This window comes from Diuraphis noxia, unplaced genomic scaffold, assembly GCF_037042655.1.
Source record: "Diuraphis noxia isolate RWA-SAM2 unplaced genomic scaffold, SU_Dnox_SAM2 contig0005, whole genome shotgun sequence".
Lineage (NCBI taxonomy): Eukaryota > Metazoa > Arthropoda > Insecta > Hemiptera > Aphididae > Diuraphis > Diuraphis noxia.
In genome coordinates this window covers 27,224,315-27,247,895 of record NW_028301715.1, presented here as the reverse complement: position 1 = coordinate 27,247,895, position 23,581 = coordinate 27,224,315, and the positions used below count along the sequence as shown (strand labels likewise).

The 23,581-nt window shown below is 26.3% G+C and overlaps 1 long non-coding RNA gene and 1 pseudogene across 3 annotated transcripts in view; one reads left to right on the top strand and one right to left on the bottom strand.

Annotated features, from left to right (window-relative positions):
* Nucleotides 1-23,581, bottom strand: part of LOC107163157 (rhodopsin-like) — a 49,270-nt pseudogene that overhangs the window by 14,663 nt on the left and 11,026 nt on the right. Inside the window, exons 3-7 of the transcript XR_016192031.1 lie at nucleotides 20,971-21,049; nucleotides 20,653-20,766; nucleotides 17,241-17,380; nucleotides 11,468-11,598; nucleotides 1,102-1,247 (exon numbers count right to left, since the gene is read on the bottom strand). The product of XR_016192031.1 is annotated as a rhodopsin-like (transcript). The remainder of the gene's footprint in view (nucleotides 1-1,101; nucleotides 1,248-11,467; nucleotides 11,599-17,240; nucleotides 17,381-20,652; nucleotides 20,767-20,970; nucleotides 21,050-23,581) is intronic.
* On the top strand, nucleotides 15,338-22,849 carry LOC149055153 (uncharacterized). 2 transcript variants are annotated; one of them, XR_016192032.1, is made up of 2 exons: nucleotides 15,338-15,556; nucleotides 22,444-22,849. It is a non-coding gene; the product is annotated as an uncharacterized LOC149055153 (long non-coding RNA). The 2 variants fall into 2 exon arrangements; XR_016192033.1 differs by having other exon boundaries at nucleotides 15,338-15,631.

Here is a 23,581-nt window from a genome sequence, read left to right as displayed (position 1 = left end):
ATATGACCTAGCCATTGGATCCTTTGACCTTTGATGAAGTTAGTTACTGGAGCCAGATTCATAATTTCCTGCAGTTCTCTATTGAATCTTCTTCGCCAACATCCCATATTCACATCAAACACAGGGCCACATATTTTTTGCCATATCCTGTTTTCGAAAGTTCTTAACCTCTTTACCGTCGTCACCGTTGTAGTCCAGGCTTTACATCCGTAGGTCAATGTAGGTCTTATAATAAACACATACAATCGCGTTTTAGATCTTCTGGAGAGCGTTTTTGTGTTGAGATATTTCAGTAATGCGTAGAAGGTTTTTTCCGATTTGTTTATACGTATATTTATTTCTTTAGACCAGTCGTTCTTTATGCTCAGAGTTTCCCCTAGATTATTACTATTATACTAAATTAAATTTTTAAGTATTTAAAATTAGATTTGCGAATATTTATTATTATCAAATAAAAACCCGAAAAATTCAAGAACATCTAAGAATTTTGGAGAAGAGCAAATAGTTTTATAAAAAGTTATCGATTTTTTCTGTAAAATATCTTTTTACTTATAATAGTCGTGATTTTTCAGATTTTTTTAACAATTCCATAAAAATTAAAAGGATATATTTTGAAACTACATATAGAACATTGGCAAACCGTTGGGTGATAAATGTTGGAAGATAGTCATTAAAAAATTAAATTAATGGCTCCAGTTTATATTATAAATAATACACATTTTCATATGTATATATAAATATTAAACTCATTGAACATTTTTTTTCACTAGTGTCAAAATGAATATATTAAGCGCACTGTTAAATAAAACGTCTTGTGCAATGTGTTACGCTGTTACTATGCAATTTAGTATTTAGTAATTTAGTATACTATAATTGTTTGATATCAGGTTAATAATGCGTTAAAATATCTACTAATGTTTTGTGTATCCGCAAGCATTCAATAAATTGATTTCAGTATTGCTTAATAAAAATAATAATAATTGTATAAAATATCTTATGGATTAGTATTTCAATGAAATATTAGGATAATATTAGTAAATTATTACATTCGATGACAAAAAAATTAATATTTTGTATAGTGTGTAGGTACTGTGTACTTACTCTCGTTGCACCCTGTCGTGTTAACTTCCAAGACCCCGACACGGGTTTCGCTGTGATCACTAGGTACCTTTCAATCGCTATGGTAGAAAGAGTGACAATCGATACCAATCCAAACTGTCCCACTCCGAAAGCATATATTGTGCATCCTGAAAACAAAGAGCACGGTCAATATTTTGTTTCCGATTTCAGAAGTCATATAATAAATATAAATGTATTAAAATACATTACTACTTACTGCCCGCCCCTTTCTGTCTTATAGTGAATAATAAGTATCACAAAACTTACAATGGTATTTTCAAGATAATTAATTTTTCTTCATTCGCTTTTAGATGAATTACACCTATTACAAAAAGAGGACATTATTTTTGATGTCAGGCCGTTTCTATTCAACGATTCACAAATTATAAAATATGTATAATGAATATTATCTTCTACATAATAATATATTAATCTTATGAAAATAATGTGAACTAAATGGTAGATATAAAAAATATTGTCCTCATTATATTTTTGTAATATAGGCGTTATTCGTCTAAAACCAAACATGAATGATATTTATAGGAAATTCGAACCGGAGTTTTGTGATACTACCGTATTTAGAGATGTTAAAATACGGGTTTGTTTTTATTTGTAAAATACTGTATTATACTGGTATTAGTGGTATTGTAATGGTATTATACCTTAATATATCGGAAATTGAACACAGGTTATAAAACTATTGTTCATTTATCATTACCTATGGCCTGCAGTTTAAAAAAAACTTAATAACTGCAGAAAACATTTTTTTTTCAACCACTTTAGTACAAGAATTATTAAATTAATATTTAAAGTCATGTTATAGTTCTGATATATTGGCTAGAAAAAATTTTAATTTTTAATGACGTACAATTATTCATAGTAAATTGTATTCTTAAGTATCAAATTAATGTTCTGATAATAGTAACTAATATATTTATATTTTGTTATACAATAACCGCTATAAAACAATTTTATACCAAAAGTCCAAAAGTATAATACTTCGTATACCAACATTACACCAATGTGAATATTAAAAATTCACGCCTCTAATCATATTATATAATTAGAAATTGTATACGTTTCTTACGTTTTGTTTTGCCACATAGATGAGTACATAAACAATTATAGAAAAAATAGTTATAAATTATAGATAAAATATACAAGCTTATTATCAATGTTATGTTAATACATGCTTTGTATGTTTTGTGAAACGGTATTATTTTGTTCTAAAATCCAGCTTTTTAGATATTATTTAGTACCTATACCTATTTTATTTATAAAATCACATCACAATCGAATTCTGAAATTCAGCCCAATTTGCTCATACCACCCTACTTATAAAATTATACGTGTCTACTAGTTGTTGAGCTATTTTGTTTGTAGTCCGTATCCGTATACATATTAAATCACGAGTCTTTAAATATTCCACACAAAACATAATATTCAACATAAAAAGCTTGATGTATTAATTAAAGTCAAATATTCAATTCATTTAATTTTAAGGCATCGATATAGATAAAACTATATGATTGATCGCAATATTTTACCTTAGAATTATGTCTCATGAGCTTTTTATAAATTTGGCACCTCGAACACTGCCGTGAACCATTATAATAAGAAAATATTGATGCATTTAAATTTTAAATTCATACGATAATTTCGGAATTTCACACCCAATTTCTAAGAAGTGGTAATTTTTACTTAACACCAATACATGTTCAGTTATATAAGAATTTAATTTAAGTTGTATTATTATATATATATACCTATTGAGTACGAATATTATTTGGTAGACCAAAACTGTTTTCCGCCCTGTTAGAGTTTATTTTTTATTTTTCATGAAGTAGAGTTCCAATAAACATTGATGCATTTCTAACAGTTTTAATTATTTTTGATTCTGTGTAAAGTACGAAAGATGTTCAAAAAAAAAAAAATATATCGTCCCTATATAAAAATATTTAATATCGTCTTTATCGGATTTTAAAATATTTGAATTTATTAAGAACTATCTCAACTTTACTATCTTATATAGAATCATATCATAGTATATAACGATAAGGTACCCTATCAAAATCAATTAAATAAATTTGAATTTAATATAAGTATACATTTCAAATTTGTATTTACAAGATAAAAGTTACCTATTAATAAATTAACATTAAACAGGAATATTTTTTGGATTCATAATTTAATAATATTGGAATAAACGCAGGTACGAAAACGGTGAAACACTGTTTGTATTATTATATAATGATTAATGATTGGGTACTTAATAACATCCGCTTCAATTTAAAAGTTTTAAATTATTTTTTAGAAAAACAAACTCTATCGTTATAACTAGGGCTAGGATTTATATGCAATAAAAAATGATTAAATATGCATTTGGTTTATTAAAAATATGCAAAAATATGCAATAAAAATATGCTTAAATAAACCAAACAAATATTATTTAAAAAACATATTTTCTATAAATTTTTTTTAAATACCAATTAATAAAAATAAATATGTCAAACACTTAAAACATAAAATATTTCAAAAATTCTAAGATCTTAAAATCTCTAAAACATTAATTGATATAAAATTGATAAAGCTACTCAAATGAATTACATGAAACAATCACATGATGTTTTAAATTTTCAAAAATGATCGATCTTCTGTTTGACCTTAGTATGTTTTTATATTTGCTAAAACTCCGTTCGACGTCACATGACATAATTTTTGCTTATTTAAATTTTGTAACTTTCCCAGGAGTAAGATTTGGAAAATTTTCATCTACATCGTTGCCATTTAAAATATTACGTATCGTAAACATAGATTTTAGTCCGGTATTTTTTTCTAACACATTTTTATATTTTTTGTGGATTTTTCAGAGATCCTTTGTTTTGGCCAAGTTTAGATTTGGTGTTTGTCAACGATTTCAAAATTGTAATGAAATATAATATAAAACATGCACTTTTTGTGTTTTTGTAGTCGAAATGTATAAAAAAATCATTTTGTTCAAAATATGCAAAAATATGACAAATAAAAATATCAACATTTACCTCAGCAAGGGCTAATTCGTGGACATCACTTACAAAATAAGTAATCAGAAGTTGCAAAAAAAACATACCAATGCATATAAATCCTAGCCCCAGTTATAACATATAAAAAAAAATGTTTGGGTACCATAATTTAAGTTTAATTTAAAATATTGATACAAAAAATAAAGAAGATAACAGCTGAAATAATTCAAATTAATTATAAATGTTATAGGACAAATATATGTCAATATTGATAATTTTTCGTAAGATAACGTATTTAAAATATAGAAAATGCTAAAAAATCATGGAGTGGAAAATAAAATTATTTTATAATATTTTATTCAAGCCATTAAATAAATATGGGATTGGATTGGCGCAGTGGTTACTCAGTCAATTGCGACGTACACAATCATCGGTTTGATTCATAGAAAAATGAAAACAAATTTCGTAGTTTTACGCGATTACCAATTTCCTATTGGTGAAGGGGGGGGGGGGTAGTATCATTATGTATATAGTGACATATACATATAGATAAATAGATCATATGAGATCCCTACTATCCATTTGTGATGCGAATTGAAAAATACCTAGAGGTAGTTTTAATGAACAAATACAAAAAAACAAATTTAATAAATGAAGAATCAGACACATCTTGATCAATGTTTTGTAATAACTACACTATACGGTTTTGAAATTCTGAAGGATACGTCAATTATGAATTTGGAAATGTATTATACAGGCACATCAGAAAACAAGATTTAAAATACACCTCGTTTTTTGTCATAAAATATGCTTTGTATAATACTAAAAAAATTTCAAATTGATGTTAATAGTAATATTTAAGTTTAAATGTTTTTTAGCATTTTACGAAGCATATTTTATGATTAAAAAAGGAGGTGATGGCATCGAAAATAATTTTATTTTGTTTTTATAATGTCTGTGTTTTGTTCTAAAATCACTTCAGAGTAATTTATTTTGCATATCTATTTTATGTACCTACTTAACTTATAAGCGATAAGAAATTTCCGCTGCATGTACGAATTCTATATATATGGTTATTTTAATATATTCGTCCATTCCGCAATCTATAAATGCACGACCGATATACAAACGAGATTTACATTAAAATAGCTAAGAATTTCTAAATCAAATAAAATTCAACGAAAGTACTATATTATACTTTAACGTCTTTAACCTAACGGTAAGTTCTGCAAAAAGAGTATTAATAAACTAATGTTGAAGAGAAAGTAAACTCTTAAAAATCGATTATTGGTAATAATATTAAGTTAATAGACAATAGCTGATTAATTGGTGAGAAAAGTTTTAAGTTATTTTCAAGTTTTGATTTAATTTCTTATAGGTACCTATGCTATTCAGGCACTAGGCGTACATATTATAAAAATACGTACCTACTTGGATTAATATGTATGTTGAAAATTTAAATTAATTAATTGTTACAGGGTAACATATATAATATGAGAAATTAATTTTCAAGATTTTTAACAACCCCCACCCCCTCCCCAAAAGGAAAGTCCATAAGCAAATTATGCAGATATTTTCTGTGAGTTCGCTCGCCTTCGAACGGCTGGTTTGGAAATTCGCATGACCGCTGTCGATTCCTTCCACTAAAAAAAAAAAATGAATAAATAAATTGATCAACAATTTTATTCTGAATAAAAAATCTAAGTTGATGTAAAAAATATAAATTGATTAAAAATTATAATTTATGAAGTTAAGATTTTTTTATCCGTTGTGAAATTCGCCTAAAAAATTTGTATAGGGATCATGAAGAGTTAAAAATTGTTTTGACTTTTTGGGATGACAAAATGTTGAGTTGGGGTTGATCCCCGCCACCTATTATTAAATTTATATTTTTTACATCAACTTAGATTTTTTATTTAAAATAATATCTTGATAAATTTATTTATTTATTTTTTTGTTAAAGTTGAAAGTTGAAGTTCGTGCGAATTTCCAAATTAGGCGTGCGAATTACGTGCTAAATATCTGCATAATTTGCTTATGAATTTCCCTTTATTATAATTACATTTTACAATATGCAATTAGTATGAGGTAATTTTATGACAATGCGTGGTATCTTTATAATTTTGATATTATCCTTTATTTATGTTTTAGTTGTCATTGTTTAACGTGTAACTTCTTTCTAATGTCTTTTTGGTATTATTTAAATAAGATAATTTGAAATATGGGTGACGATGTTAGATGCACTTACTTATATTTGATGTTCTACCTACTCTCCTACCTACTTGTTTTCAGACTCTATGGTCACCTCCTTATGCGGGTTCAAATAATGGAAATGAAACAGCTGTAAAGTTGTTAATCATTTTATTCACGAAATGTGCCGGTTGTATTGTCTGTCGTGTAAAACAAATTTTTTATATTATCATCATTAATTCCTGTTGTTTGAATATATTACTGAATCGAAGAGTGATATAATAGGCATATAATATTTTATATAGGTTCTTATTTATATATTATACGATAATAATTAATAGTACGATACTGCAGTCTGCAGATACAGTGCCTATATTATAAAAGCCTGATAGAATATTTTGAATTGATGAAAAATAATTTCCTTATAAATATACATGGTGTTTCTGAAATGGTTGAGATAACTAGTATAATATGGCATATGCGTACTCAGTGTGATCACCCAATGAAGATTTTTTTGAAATTTTTTTTCAATCTTCAAGATCTGGTTTTATTCATTTTATTTTTAGAACATTATCTTAAATGTGAAAATTAACTCTCAAGTTGTATTTTTTGCAAAATTTTTATACGAATCGAGGTGTCACATCATTTTTACGCTTGTCGCGCCTTTTTCACGCTCGGATCGCTGACTAAAAACAAAAATGGTGTGACACATTGATTCGTATGAGAAAACTACAAGGTAACCATTGGTGATAGTTATTTGTTGTCATTTACCATAAGTACAAAATGAAATGTTTATCTTATCGAGTCAAAATAATTATGTTACTGCGCGATATCCAAAAACTGGAATTTCAGTATAAATAGGAACACAATTAGTTAGTTTCATTTATCTCTAACTTATGACTAATGACATTGAGTGTAAAAGTTCCCATATTTTATTACCTGTAGGTACATCTAAACCACATACCTAAAATTAAATTAGTTAAATTCGATTATTTACAACTCTGTCAACACTAGTTTTTTAAATTATTTTATCATTTTTATTAGTTGACAACGTAAAATAATGCACCAATTTAATCATGTATGTTAAATTACAATAAATAACTACTACCAATGTGTACCTTGTAGTTTTCTCATACGAATCGACGTGTCACACCATTTTATTTTTATTCGGCGATTCGAGCGTAAAAAACGTGCGACAAACGTAAAAATGATGTGACACCTAGATTCATATGAGAATTTCGCAAAAAATACAACTTGGGTGTTAATTTTCACATTTAGGATAATGTTCCAAATATAAGATGAATAAACCCAGACTTTGAAGATTGAAAAAAAAATTGAAAAAAATCTTCATTGGGTCATCACACTGAGTATGCATACAGGGTGATTCTATTAAGTGCGTACACTAATTATCTCGAAAAGTATTTACTTTTTTCAAAATATTTTTTTACATGGTTTCAAGTTGTTAAAAAACCAACGTTTTTATTAAAAAATTATATTTTTAAATATTTTTTATCCCTATCATTTTTTAAGTTTTTTACTTTTTGAACGACAATTTAGAGTTTTAACTTCATATTCCAAAGCAGAATATTTTTCTAAGTATTTTGATTCATAAAAATCGAATTTAGGGCTAGTATTTATTGAGTTATAAGTATTTAAAGTTTAGATTGGCAGAGTGGAGTGGTAAGGGGTTACCCCGTAAAATGTTTGTCCACTACTCCATTTGTGTAAACTTTAATTACATATAACTCATAAACTACTCGTCCTAAATTCGATTTTTATGTATCAACATTTTTAAAAAAATATTCTGCTTTGGAATATGAAATTAAAAAACTTATGTTGCCATTCAAAAAAGTAAAAAACTTAAAAAATGATAAGGATAAAAAATATTTAAAAATATAATTTTTTAATAAAAACGTTGGTTTTTTAACAACTTGAAACCATGTAAAAAAACATTTTGAAAAAGTAAATGCTTTTCGAAATAATTAGTGTACCCACTTAAAAGAATCACCCTGTATATACTAGTTACCTCAACCATTCCAGAAACACTCTGTATATCTAGGTCCTAAACAGAACTTAAAAGACAGGTTTTATTTATTTTGTAGCAATGTTATAGATTATAGAACAATAACCAATAAAATATTATACAAAACCTAACTACATAAAGTATCATACATTATGTTTTATGATTATTTATAATATAAATAAAAGTGTATATTATATTAATCTGGAGATTGAATTGTGTGTAGACTGATGAATATGTAAGATATATTTTATAGCATAGATAAAAAAAAAAAGTATATAACTATATATAACTAATTTATTTTTTAGTGGATCAACACACATTTGTCAATTTTTAAAATTTTGAAATGTGAATTATATTTTTTTATTCTTGAGTTTTCATTAATTATTTTAACATAATCTTGTCCAAAAATAAAATAATCATGATTCATAACAAAAAGTATATATACCTATAGTTTCGTCATATATTGCTTTACGAGTTAATAAAATAAGTGATAACCGATTGTTCGTTTAAAATGTTAGCTTTTACTTTGAATTCTCTCTGTAAATACCAAAATGCCAACCAATGAAACGTTTGGTGTGATTTAATTGGTTGTAAATTGCTTGGTCCATTTTTTATGAAGGAACAATCAATGGAAGACGATATTATAATTTTTTATTAAACAAATTACCGATGATGCTTGACGATATTCCTTTAGCTCTAACTGCTCTAAGAGAAAATATCTTTAATTTTAGATACGACTGTGCTCCAGCACACAATGCTCACATAGTAAGCGACTATTTAAATGCTAAATTTCCAAATCGATGGCTCCGTAACCCATTGAATGGCCACCACGATCACCTGATATTATGCCACTAGATTTTTTATGGGGTCATTTAAAAACAATAGTGTATACCAACCCTCCTATAAATCTTCAAAATTTAAAAGATAAAATAACAGCAGCATGCAATCAACTGTCTCATGAACAAATTACAGCTGCAACAAATAAAGAATTTATGCGGCGCGCTGGATCATGTTTAGTCCATGGTGCACGACAATTTGAAAAATGTATACGATAAATGAAATAACAACTAAATAAACCTGTACGAGTTGTAAGAATTGAATTTGTTATTAATTATTCATACATTATAATAGATCCAATAAATGTAATGAAATAAACATCATAATTATTTACGTTTTTTCTGCTATAAGTTATAACTATTACACTAATAATTACAGTGAAAAATGAAAATTATACAGTAGTTGAGATTATAATTATGTGTGAATATCAATTTAATAATTAGGGATGAAAATTTCAAGCCTAAACAATCCTAGAATAATTATTTTAAGAGTCACAGTCAAAAAACTGTAAATCCCGTGTATTTTGCATTTTTTGGTTGAGTTGCTATAACTTGGTCAATTTTGAACTTAAAAAATTGGTTTAACTACAAAAATGCATTAAAAAATTAGACGAAAAATAATTAGTGGTTTAAATAAGTGGTTACTATTTAAGAAAAAAAGTTGTACTGCGCATGTGCATATCTAATAAAGTTTAAAAAATTCAAAGGCCATAAAAATGTGTATTTTTATGTCATAACAACCGACCAAAAACCTGAATTCAAATCTTAGGACTCTACGTAAATTTATTGAGTGTTCTCAGTTAGCGTTTACACACTGTATTATCAAATAATAAAAGTCTCATATAAATTATGAGTTTACACATTGAGTGCGCTATTTTATAGCTATTTGCTTAAACTGACAATATGCATGTTGTGTGCGATCGTCATAATAAAAATGTTCATAAATCATACAGTGGCTTAATTAGGAATTTGGTTGAGGGTGATTATATGTTTTTAGAAAAACCTGTAAGTCTCATACAGTAGCCTACCAAATATAAAATTTTAGCGGTAAAAATAAAAGCTTTGGGGGATCTACCCCCTCATTCACCCCTTAATAACGTCTCTGAAATCATAGGTAACTAAAATGTTCAACTATTTAAATGTTGTATTGTATTAATACAGTATTTTGTATATCAGATTTCTTAAATATAATTCTGAAAATTAAAGTTTGCAAAAAAGAAAAATTATCACGATATAAAACACCGTAAATTATGATTGTTAATTAATATTCTTATAAATCTTTATTAAATTTTATATTTTTACACCCGTTATAAAATATCAATTATTTTATGTTATTTTATGCACGTCACCAGATTACTATAAAAGAATTTCCTTGCATTTTCTATCGTATGCACGTTTGTATAAGCTCTTACATCATCAGCGTAAATTATTTATAGTGGGGTTCGTTAATTTAATATTGATGGATGATTATAGATGCAACAGTACCTATTTGACGTGGTAAAATTTTGGCTGGTCTATAAATATTTATGTTTATTTCAAGTAGCTCTATAATAATATAATATACATTCATATTACGTGTGCATTTATTTTGAATAAACATTTGAAAGTTCAAGTACCTCATTTTCAATATTTCCTTTGGATGCAATTATAATACAATATACATAAAATATTCAAAACGCATAGCTTGTGTTTTATAATCGTTCATTCAAGTAAAACCCACATATATATTATACTGTTACTTATGTTTTGTATACTATAGAAGTAGGCACGTACGTGGTATAATTTCAGGTTCTACTAGAGGGTTCTTTCTCCTTGATTCTGAGCTTTATTTTCATTTATCTCTAATAATAAATCATAAATGTTTGATGGTTCATGCTTATAACTATATAAGTGATTCTCCACTATACTTGTTTCGTTGAATTAACGTGAATGTAGTTATTTGGTATTCCTCACCCATATTGGAGGATATATAATTATTTCATTTGAAGATCTGTCTACGATTTTAATGTAAAAACACAATACTTACAGGTTACAAAATCACAACAGTCAATAATATGCTAACATTTACAGAAATATGTTTAAATTATAGTTAGAAAGTAATATTTAACTATAAATTATATTTTTTTTTATTAAAATATGTTATTCTTATGGGGAGGTAAATTCAGAGTAGTCGATTTCAAAGATCCTCTACTATCAAATGATTCTTTTCTCACTGTGTCATTTCTCCCGAATGACGTCATTGATACACCCATTGTTAATTTAAATATGAGAAGATTCATATTGTTATCGTTACTTACCTATATCGTCAAAGATCCATTCGTGTTTGAATGATGATACGGCTGACATGAAATGTAAGATCGAAGTAGCAAAATCGGCAGTGGCCAAATTTAATACAAATGTTGAAAACGGACCTTTTAACCTTCTAAACCTAAAAATAAATAACGTTTGATTTAGTAAAGACAAAAAAAAGTTACATGGTCATTGTTAAAATAATTTTTTTTTATAAATTAATCGGGCTAATGGGCCCTAGCCCCCTTTTTTGAATAATTTTTCTTAATAATTCATGGTGCCACTTGAAATTGCAGAGGGTGCAGGTGCATACCCTGCACCTCCCGTGGATACGCCTATGATCGTGAGTAAAGTATATTAAATTGTACATGATTATTAAATAGATTTTTATTTTTAAATATAACGTTCGAATTTTAAATTCATGGACTCATGAGTGATACTTCTACAAATTCTGAAGTGAAACAATATCTAATGATATTACCTATTATGTTTTTTTTTTATTTAGAAGAATATACCTATTATCTTAAAATTTATTTCAGTCAAGTCATTTATTTCGATACGTCAAAATGAACAGTAAAATTATTTAATGAAATAATTTACAGAAAAAAAAATAATAGAGTCGCTATCTGAAAACAGAAGTTTGTATCTCCACATATTTTTGTAACATTAAATGAATAATCAAAACAAGTGAACTATTACAAAATATGTTATAATATTCTTCATTTTCAACTATATTAATAAATACCTACCTTCTATTTCATAACATCGGTTCTTCATATTGTGTACTCTGGGGAATGAGTTAAGTAGTGGCATACATATTAAAACTTTTTATTGTACTATTTAATTAGAGGTGAAGTATTTAATGAATTAACTGTCGTAAAAGTTTTTCGACGTATTTTTAAATAACTCGTATCGTATTATAAAATTTTAAAATTATGAAATAAGTAGTATTTAACTATGAATTACATTATTATATTAAGTTGAAATAAAATGGTAACATACTACTTATAGTTATTACTCATATTAGATATATAATTATACCTATTGTACAAAACTTAAGGTGACGTTACCACACCTGCATATAATATTGTCTTTATTTTATGTATGTACAGTTTAAACTTTACAGCATGGAAAATTTGTGATTAGCAAAATATAAATTCGTGTTGTTAATTTAAACTTAAGAATAATTAAATGACTTATTATTAATTTAATAGGTAATACATACCTAGACATATTAATATCAGATATAGGAAATCTCGTAAATTTGTATATTATTCAAATTTAAAAACGAGGTATGAGGATTATACAATAAATTGTAATATTCCACATGGTTATTATAACTCATAAATTGTAAGTCAGTTTTAAATTAAAATTACATTTAAGGGCCATTGCATGTCCCTGATAACCTTTAGATTAGTTTTCAGCTACCTTTAAATTTGACAGTAGGCCAATTCACTACAGATTGGAACTACTTAATAAAGTAATAATACAAAATAGATTACCTGAACGTAAGTTTTCTATATTGTAGGTAAAACATACGTGTATATTTGCTCAAATATTTTTATAGATAATTTTTAATTCACCTAACCTTGTCTTTTCTTATCATTGACTATTCAATATAATATTATTAGTATGTAAATAGTTTACGGGCTTATAGGAAAAAATTCAAAGTGATCTCAAGTTAGCAAATGGAATTGAAATCCTATTTGGCGTTTTGAAAATGTTGGATATTTAAGAGTACCTACTTACCATAATTATTTAATTTAATTTTGAACAACATGCAATACTATCTTATTACAACGAAAATTAATTAGCAAACCCCTATTTTGATATCTCGCGATATTTCCAGGTGCTTAGACGCTAGCGTTATGTTGAACATATGTAAAATACATTTTATACATCGGTCATAGTGTAGTGAGTCTCAGCACGAGAAACTTGTTAATTATATAGTCAAGGTACTAAGTTTATCGATGACTGATGTACGCCTTATCTTGACACGTTACTCGGAGTTCATTACATTCTCAGGAAATGGGTATAGCGTTTCATTGCATCGGAAGTGATGAAAAGTGGTTGCAAAGATATACTTATACGCATATCCGTATTCCGTAGTAACGGACGACTCCTTTTTCTGCAAAGTGCGTTGAGCTGCACACTTACGAACAGTGACGAGAAAACGGTTAGATCGAGGGCTGCAATAAGGTTAGCGATCATTGTTTTCCATTAACACTGACCGAAGACGGAAAATATTGCGGTTGACCACTCACCAGTGTCGAGGTTTAGTAGTGAATTCACACTGCTCCGCGAACCGTGATTTACAGGGAAAAAAATTATCCATGAATTCTAAAATTTTTGTGTATTTTTATTTTTGTGGAGAAGTTGTGAACATAATGTTAAGTGGTTACTGGTTTCTTGTCATCAGAAACAATCATCGATCAGTTCAAATTTATATTTGATAATTATGTTCATAACTTGTAGATAACAATAATATGATCGCAAACATTTAATTTGAGTATGATTGAATCCTAAAGAGAAACGTTTGATAATATAGAGAAATTCGGAACGTCTGTTTGCTAAACAACGAAGTAAACATTTTAAAATATTGCAAACGTGACGATTGAGCGTTTTATCTGTTCAGTTCCAACAACTAATACCGTTGTTGAGTTTGCTTATACTTTTTCCAATATCACAGAGTACCAATAATATAATTATTTATGACTTATACCACGGTTAACTAACATACCACATGGAGACGACTTCAATCTACTTCGTGATCCGTGAATCATGATTTCCGTAGACAAATTCAGCTCTGTAATTGTTTGAATCTTGTGGTTATTTATTTGTTAACAATAATGATTATAAGACCATGTTACAATTACCAAAAAGTAGAATAGTCCGATCCTACTAAAGTTAAATGTTTACAATTATGTGATTACTGGTTATGAAAATAATTATAAAATAAAATTGAGAAGGGGGGTTCACAACTCAACGTGTATCGTGTTCTATATATTTAATAACACACGGGTAAAAAATGTGGGTCACACATTACCTATGTATTAAAAGGTATACAAAACATTTTACACGACGTGGTGAACGCAGTGAACTCTATATTATAATGTGATCTCTCTACATAATAGGCACAGAATTCTATATTAACTAGATAAGTAACTTCGGGCATTAGTTGAAGCCGATTCCGCCATTTTCTCGGTTGGTAAATAGTATGCTATATGCCTATATCATAATAATATATGTATTTATGGTAAATATTAATTGATGTTGTATAGTATTTTATTATTTCTTGTTGTTTGGAACAAAAAAAAATTATTTTATATAGATTTTCATCTTGGCCATTGTAAATGCCATTAAAGAATCAAAATATTTCTCAATGTAGGTTGCTACCTATATAATATTATTAATAACAACTTTAAATACAGTTATAGTTGTCATTATATTTTACTATAGAATATAATAGAAGCGATAGCTACAAAAATCTTAAATTCATAAGGATATTAAAATTATTCCAGAGGAAGTTATTGAAGAATTCAGTAAAAAAACACTCAAGAAAATTACAGTTACAATATTTGTAAATTAAGGTTATTTTCAAGTTGATATTTAATAAATACTGATGTATAAAAAAAATTGGCACCAATAAATCAAATAGAAAATAGTAATTTAAATAAATAGAAAGGTGTAACATTTTTTTTTTTTTTGAGCACCCCCTGTTAAAATGTTCTGGATCCACGCCTGGGTAACCACAAGATTCAGCCAATCGCAGCGCTGAATTTTTTGCCGGAAATCACGGTTCACGAAGCAGCGTGAATGTAAAGTCTGTATAGCTTTGACTTGTGTTATTGACAAAAACATTTTGTGATCGTAGTCCACATTGTATAACTCGTTAATATGGTAGGTATGTACTCGCAAGCAAAACTACATTGATCATCCATCGTTTTCTCCGAATTTGCTGTGCTATCCAATTTTCACAACGATTCTTGATCAAACCGTTTTCATGTCATTGTCCTATTGTCAAAGAATGCGCATATATAAATTACTATGATTGTTAAGGTTGTGAAGAGCGGCGAAATTCAAGTGAAGGGATTCTTGTGCGTATTTCTATTTCTATAATAAATTATTCAAAAACTAGCAGTAAAGATTGGATAAATTAATTTAACGTAAAGGTATATAAATGTTTGATTACTATAGTGTCATTATTGTTATCATTGTAATTTAATAATCCTTTATTTATTGAATTTTACAATTAACAAAAAGTAATTCTCATTGCTCACGATGATGAGGGTTGAATTTGGTTATACATATATATATATATATATAAATAAATAATATTGGTATTATATTCGTGACCGCATAATTTCCGGTCATCCATTTTTGATGATTACGATTTTAGTATTTTGCGTTAAGGTAAAACGCACATCATGTCACCCAGACACCCATATTTTCACAGGTCCTTTCACCCTTGTACGGATACTGGATAGACAGTTATTTACATTCATACGCTTCTGCGACCGTTATATTGGCGTTACTTTGAATTTATTGTATTTACATATTATAATTTTATTTGCATTCTTAAATTTGTAAAATCCTATAGTTGAACATTGGTAAAGTTGTTGTGTGATGTGCGTCGACTTTTGGTTGGGTTTAAATGTTTAGTTCGTAAAATATAATTTATAATATAGGCAAATAGTCAATATGATCTCTGCAATGTTTTTATGTAGGTTGCTGCTACCTATCTAATATTATTAAGAACAACTTTAAATACAATTATAGTCGTCATTATATTTTATTATAGAATATAATAGAAGCGATAGCTACAAAAATCTTATTATTCACAAAAAAATATTTTTATTGACCTTGAGCTGGAGGCTCGGCATGATGTTGGCAGTGGCCAGTGGAGGACCGGTATGATGTTGTAATCGTATTAGCATTTCGTTCTGGTGGCTAATATTTATACCACGGTCTTAGAATATTATGTGTAACAATGCAACATTTTAAATTACAATAGGGTTACAACTTCATGCCAAACCTCCGACAAAATGAAAACAAATCTATCAGCTGTTTGACTGTCGCTTCTATTATATTCTATGATTTTACTAAAAGTTATAATTTGTAAAAAAAACAGTCAGAAATTATAATACTTTATATACGTTCAATTACGCTGTAGCTTTAAATTGTACCTTTTAGTTTAACTTAAACCATACATTTTAACTGTTAAAGGAAAACTGCGCGAGCTTAAAAAAATCTCCTGTCTGTATAAAAAGTATTATTATTGAAACTTGAAACCTTACAAATGGAATATGTTTTTATAAAACATATTCCCCAATAACATACATCATAAAAATGTTTTTTTATTTATGTTATAAAGAAACGTAATTAATATAGGAAAACAAATCCAATTAGTGAAAAAAGGTTAATTAAATAGTATTTTTTAAAGCACTTATTTTAACATCTTTAATAGGAAATCCATACACATTTACTAACAAAAACCAAGACAAAATGTTTTTATTGTAAAGGTATGATATTTTTCGTTACATTTGTTTTCTATATCGAAAAAAAATAAATAATAATTCTACTACAGGATTTATTTAAGTCATTTTAGCCCCGGGACACACAACTGTGCTTCAAGAACATTATAAAATAAACATATTGTATAAATACTAAGTATTGTTAAATTTTCTATGATAAACGCTTTTGAAATTTTTTTAATATTTTGTACAAGCTATAATATACTTAAACTATACAAAAAAATAATAAAAATCAGTTTAACCTTACCTGGTAAATACGATGAGAACTAAGCCATTCCCGATCAAACCCACAATGCCAATTACCGTAAGCAACATACCATATAAAAAAAATATCATTGGGCTTGTAAGTTTTTCATTGCCATCTTCATCTCCGTAACATTTTTTACTCTATAATGTTTAAAATAATTTAAAATAAAAATGATTTTATCTTTAAGTTTCAATATCATTATATATATAATAAGTACATAGTTTGAATTATTTAATTACGAATCCATCTATGAAACTTTTAGTTTGCATATTTTTGAATTTTTTGAAATTTTTAATTTTTTAGGTCATTTTTCGCATTTTTCGGTCATATTTTGCTTTTTTAGTTCATTTTCTAGTATTTTTAACCAAATTCCGTCAATTGACTTGTTTGAAAACATTTATTTTTATTTTACACAGGCTGTATATATTATGTCAAGTAGGTACCCAGAAACAAATATCTTTAAGTTTGTTTTATTATTTTATCAAAATAAATACAAAAAAAAATTTTTTTTAATGTTTCAGGTGAAAATAGCATTAACTTAATTCAGATTTAATCAACTTTTTTATTAAATAAACACTTTTTTGTACTAATGTTTAATATCCTGTAACTAATATTAATATTAATATAAAAATTAAATTAAAAACCATTTTAAATGAATTTTATACTATAATTTTTGGCATTTTTTTTATTCCTTTTTTTTCATTTTAAGTACATATTTTGCATTTTAAGTGCATATTTTATTGCATTTCTTTGGTATTTTTTAAGGTTTTTTAGTGCATTAAATTCACAGCCCTATATATGACCAACAACATTCCTTTTACAAAAAAAAAAATTTCATTTCATTTATGAAACAAAACAAATATATTGTACTTACAAAGCTATGTGTAATCACTCAAAAAAAAAAATGCACTTTCCTATAAATTCACAGCCCTGGTCATTATATGATCATATTGCTAAAATCCCTAATCCTCGTCATATTTGAAATATGGAGTTACATTAATCATGTTTATTGTTTAAACATGATATCATAAGATAACTAATTACTTTGCAACAGTAATAACTGCAATGTTTTCAATAATTCCAAGTAAATAGGTAGATACATTTTGATTATAAAATATTAATTTCTCAATTATTTGGTGTACAATATTTGTTTTTAATTTTTAATTAATAAATTGAGAATTATATCAAAATATTTTTAAAAACCAATTTTTACAGTACAGAATGATATGAGATACCTATAATGTACCTAATAAATAACAATAAACAGTTGTAATGTAAGTGTTTAAAATTTTAAATAACTGAAATTTTAAAAGTGAACTTCATAAAAATGATATATATAATAATAATAATTTTTTTTCAATTTTTTTTGATATAGATAGTTACAAGTAACAAAGTTTAAATAATAAAAATTTCTAAATCAGTATTATTGAATATTTTACTTTTAACTAAGAACTATTGTCCTAACCATTAAACTTTATAGAATACCATTGAAGATGCACTTTAAAAATATATTTTTTATACCTTCAGAGAGCAAAATTAAATATGAAATAAATAATATGTATTATGTTAATACTATTGATAAATGAAATTGTGGTCTTAATATTTTTTTCAATATTCGTATTTGATTTATTTTTAAATCATTAGATTTTTTTAATTAGGTACAATCAATTATTTATTTATTCGTTAAAAATATAATATTTGTATAAGTATATTATATTTATTTTTTTATTCAAAACAATTTATGTACGAAAAAATCTACTATAACCATTTTTATGACTTAATACTTCATCTCTTACTTACTAAACCAACCTTAAAATGTTATGTAGATAAATTATTGGAAATCATTATTTCTCATTTAGTAGCTATATGTTATTATCAGTTTTATAAAAACAATAATTACTAATTACAATTCATAATATAAATAAATATATATAGCAATATGTGAAGTTTAGTTAGTAGTATAATATATTATATTCCTGAAACCTGAAAATTTGAAAATTTATAAGTCTATACCTACTATATTTTATACTAGGTAGGTAAACATTTATCTAGAATCAGTGAGATAAATGGGTCGATACTATTTTGGTCGATCAAATTTATATAATTTATATATTGGGAACTAATTGATTACGCGTAGTTATTTTTAGTTTTGAATTTAATAAAATTATAGTCTTTTATAATAACCTTAACAGAGTGTCACTTGGGAAATTTTTTTTATTATAATATGAATGTCTTATAATATACGTGTTATTGATTTGAGGTTGTTGGAATTCAGTTTACGAAATCATAATAATATAATATATTAATAACAACTCAAATTCTAACCACATTATAATGGAGCCTAATAATATATATTTGAGTTGGTATTTCATATATAAATACAAACAAATTATTACGGGAGGATGTGTTTTGTGTACATTTAATAATATAATGTAGGTACATCACGGTAAAATTACTTAAATTACTAATCAGTATCATTGAAAAATTAATTATTAACTTGAATAATTTAAGAAAAATATAATGCTGGTATCTATTACCTATCTAGATTAGTTCATTTTTTTAAACTCGATAATTAAATATCAGTTATCCATTATTCTGTAGTTATTTCGTTGATAAACCAAGCTTGAGTTAGTTTGAAAATATTTAAAATACCACGAAAATTAATGTCTATGTAACATAATGTAGTCACATTTATACTACATTTATACTAATCTTCTAAAAATTGACTTCATGGAAATATTATAATAGTACAATTTTAAAAGTAAATTAACATTTATTTTGTAGAAAATTGAACTTGCAGTAAACCATCCACATGAATATGATATGAAATTGAACATGAAAAAATTATAGGGTTATGTAAAGATGAAATTAAAATCACAATCAATATGAAAATCAGAATCATCGGTGTCACTCAAAGTTCAAATACTATTTAATATTATATTCGATTTATTAACATGAGTATTTATTTATTTTATATATACGGGATAATTAAAAATCCTCTAAAAAATATAACAGTTTTTTTAGAAACTAGAATATAGGGAACATCAAACAACATAATATATATGTTATAGGTACCAAAATGACAGTTGTCATAACAAGTTGTATTAGTTTTTTGTTGATAGAAAACAAACTGTCTGGTACATTATCGAATTTTTTTTTGTGGCATTTCATATATTTTACGATGTTCAATATTATGATTATCGTGGTTATTATATTTTGAATTCGTGATTTTAGTTTAATTAGATTGTACGTATTTTATATAATTATATAAATGATAACTATATATTATAATGTAATTATCTATGTATTATGCTTTATATTAATATTATTAAACTAAATATAAAGTAATTATTATTCGTGCTGATATGATTGTAAACAAGTATAATAATATATGATTGAATATTATACACACTTCGTTTTTGCACATCGCATTAAAACTGGTTAAGTGGTTCGACATGGATATCGTTTGGTTTTTGGTTATTTTGTTGGTAACATTATAACATTTTGTCTTGTTTCCGGTACCTCACTATTCAGGGAATGCAAATAAAACAGTTATTATTTTTCACACATAGTTATGATTAATATTAAATATAATCGTGATGATTTTACATATTTCAATATATTATTTTCCATTAATTATTGTTATTCAGGTATCTGAAAACTAATAAAAAGATAAAAAATATATAAACATCATACGCATTATTATTTTCGTAACAAAATATAATATTACTTCACCAAGTTTTCCATTTTATTGCTGATTGTCGAAGATTTCCTCCAAACGGATATTTTTTAAAGCTCACATGATAAATCTATAACAATGACACAATTTTTATTCACGTGTAGATTATGTATATAAGTGAAATAATGATCTAAGCATAGCAACATGAATAAAACATATATAGGTACAATTAATGTTATGGTCCATTGATTATAATATTTGTTACTTAAGAATAGAAAGAAAAATATGGTAATTTAAAAATAATCAGTATTAACTACTATTGAAAAAGTATTAACTAGTGACTTTAGACAAATTGTTTAAACTTTAATAACATAGTATAATATGTTATTATTTTATTTTAAATATTATTTGAATTGTAATGAATTATAAATGGATAATTTAATAATTTAATATAAATATATTTTTAATTATATTTGTTTAAATTTATTGTATAAGTATTAAGTATAGTAGATCAAAACATCGTTATTAGGTTTTTAATAATATGATTTTTATATATCAAAGCTTCTTTTTGTAATGTTTCGTATTTTAATTAATTAATTTTAAATATAGTCAAAGGATTGCAAGTAATACATATTTGCATGTACTGTATCTCTGGCACCTATAAGGCTACATTTATACTGGGGAGGGGGGGATCGTGTACATTTTGAAATTCCACTTTGAAAGTAGACTACTTATTTTTTTAAAGTTGTGTCCAAACGAGAAATACCTTTGAACTATTCAAATACCTCGTTGTGCATTGGAATATTTTTGTTTAAATTCAAAATTCTTTCTGCCCGTAAATATTTTAAGTTAAGTTCGCATGCAGTTTTATTAAATCATATAATATTTCACTTAAGACCGTAATAGTATTATATACAATTTACTAAGGTTTTTATTTCACATTGCTTTGTTTATATAGAAGTAAATTGGACCTATATTTAAAAATGTATGACCTTTTTAATTTTGAGTGCTAAAAATGCTAAAAATGTATATTAGTTCATTTTAGAGCAGAAAATGTATCTAACTTTAACAAACAAATTTGTTATGAACTAACAAAAACTAGTATGAAAACGCTAAATGGTGATATTTACTCAACAGTCATCCACTTGATTTTTGCAAAACTAAATTTGTTATTAATTGTATTGACTTCAAAATTTCACAGAATATTTCAAAATTAGCGCATTTTTAAAATGTTTATGCCTTTTTGAGCTGTTTAGACATTTTAAATTGTCGTCTTTTTATTTTTCTCTGCCTAAAGCTTGATCGTTTAAAACAAGATTTCTCATATGCTTTTTTTAAACACAATGAAGGAATGTCAAAAACTAAGTCATAATTTTTGCTGTAGATAGTTAAAACTTTTCTCCACGCTTTATGTCTTCAAAATATTTAGATTTGAATGTATTTTTTTTATGAATCTACTTACCTCAATATTTACACATTATTCTATGTATCAATTTATATGTTTATTAAAAACTCAATTTTCAGTTGGCCCAACTTCCTCTTGAAAAGAAAAGAAGGAGTAATTATGTACAGACTCGGGCATACTCGATTAACCCACGGTTACCTCATGTCAAAAGATGAAAAACCTATCTGCACAACATGTGGTACCGAACTAACAGTCCAACATATCCTCACAGAATGCCGTCAATAAACAGAAGCACTCATTCAACTGAACATTCCAACCAGCAGCCCTCGGTCCAAATGCAGACTCTACACTCCAAATCTTGACTTTTTTAAGAAAATATGAATTGTACAATTTAATACAAACAATATATTTAAGATACTTGAAAAAAAAATGTAATCAACGTTTACGACTAATGGCCGTTGTCGCCGATGTCTTTAGATCAATAAAAAAAAAATTTATATGTTTATTGGAAAAAAAATACTTCAATAGTGGTAACTTTTTTTTTTATTATTTATAAATAAATGTATTTACAATCTGTAATAACAATAAGTAAATTTGAAATTTTTTTACAAGGTTTGGTGGCTTGAGTGAAGGGTCCGTCCATTGACTACACTACTTTAAACTGGTTTTTTTTTTTTTTTAGCGAAGTAAATCAAGAGGCCAATTTTGTTTTAGTCAACGGGGAGGGTTATCCGGGAGAGTCTTAGAGGAGAGTTTATTTTTTATAGTTTGTTGAAGCTAAGGTGTGAAGAGTTGGAATACTCAGGTGTTTATGGATTGTATGATTACTATAACATACCAAGGTGCATTTGTCAGAAGACGGAGACTAATCGACTAAAAGGATTGGAGAAGATTTAGGTTTGAGTTTTTGGTTGAGCCATATAATATTGTTTTCTCAGTTTATCATAATTTTGTATTCAACATAAACAATGTTATATTTATGCATATGTATTTAAACTTAAAGCTTAATAATCTTTGTATATCATTAAATAATAATAATGTTATACATTCATATATATACAGGGTGTCCCAAAGAGATCTGACATTCTGACAAATGAAATAACTTTTGTTCTAATCAATATTTTTTAAAAATTTCTTTTAAATATAATCCATAGACACTTGCGCTACATTTTTAGAATAAATTTTTCGTTTTTTATTTTTTAATACTGAAAATAAAAAACTTAAAAATTGACAAAAAATATTTTCGAAATATTCAAT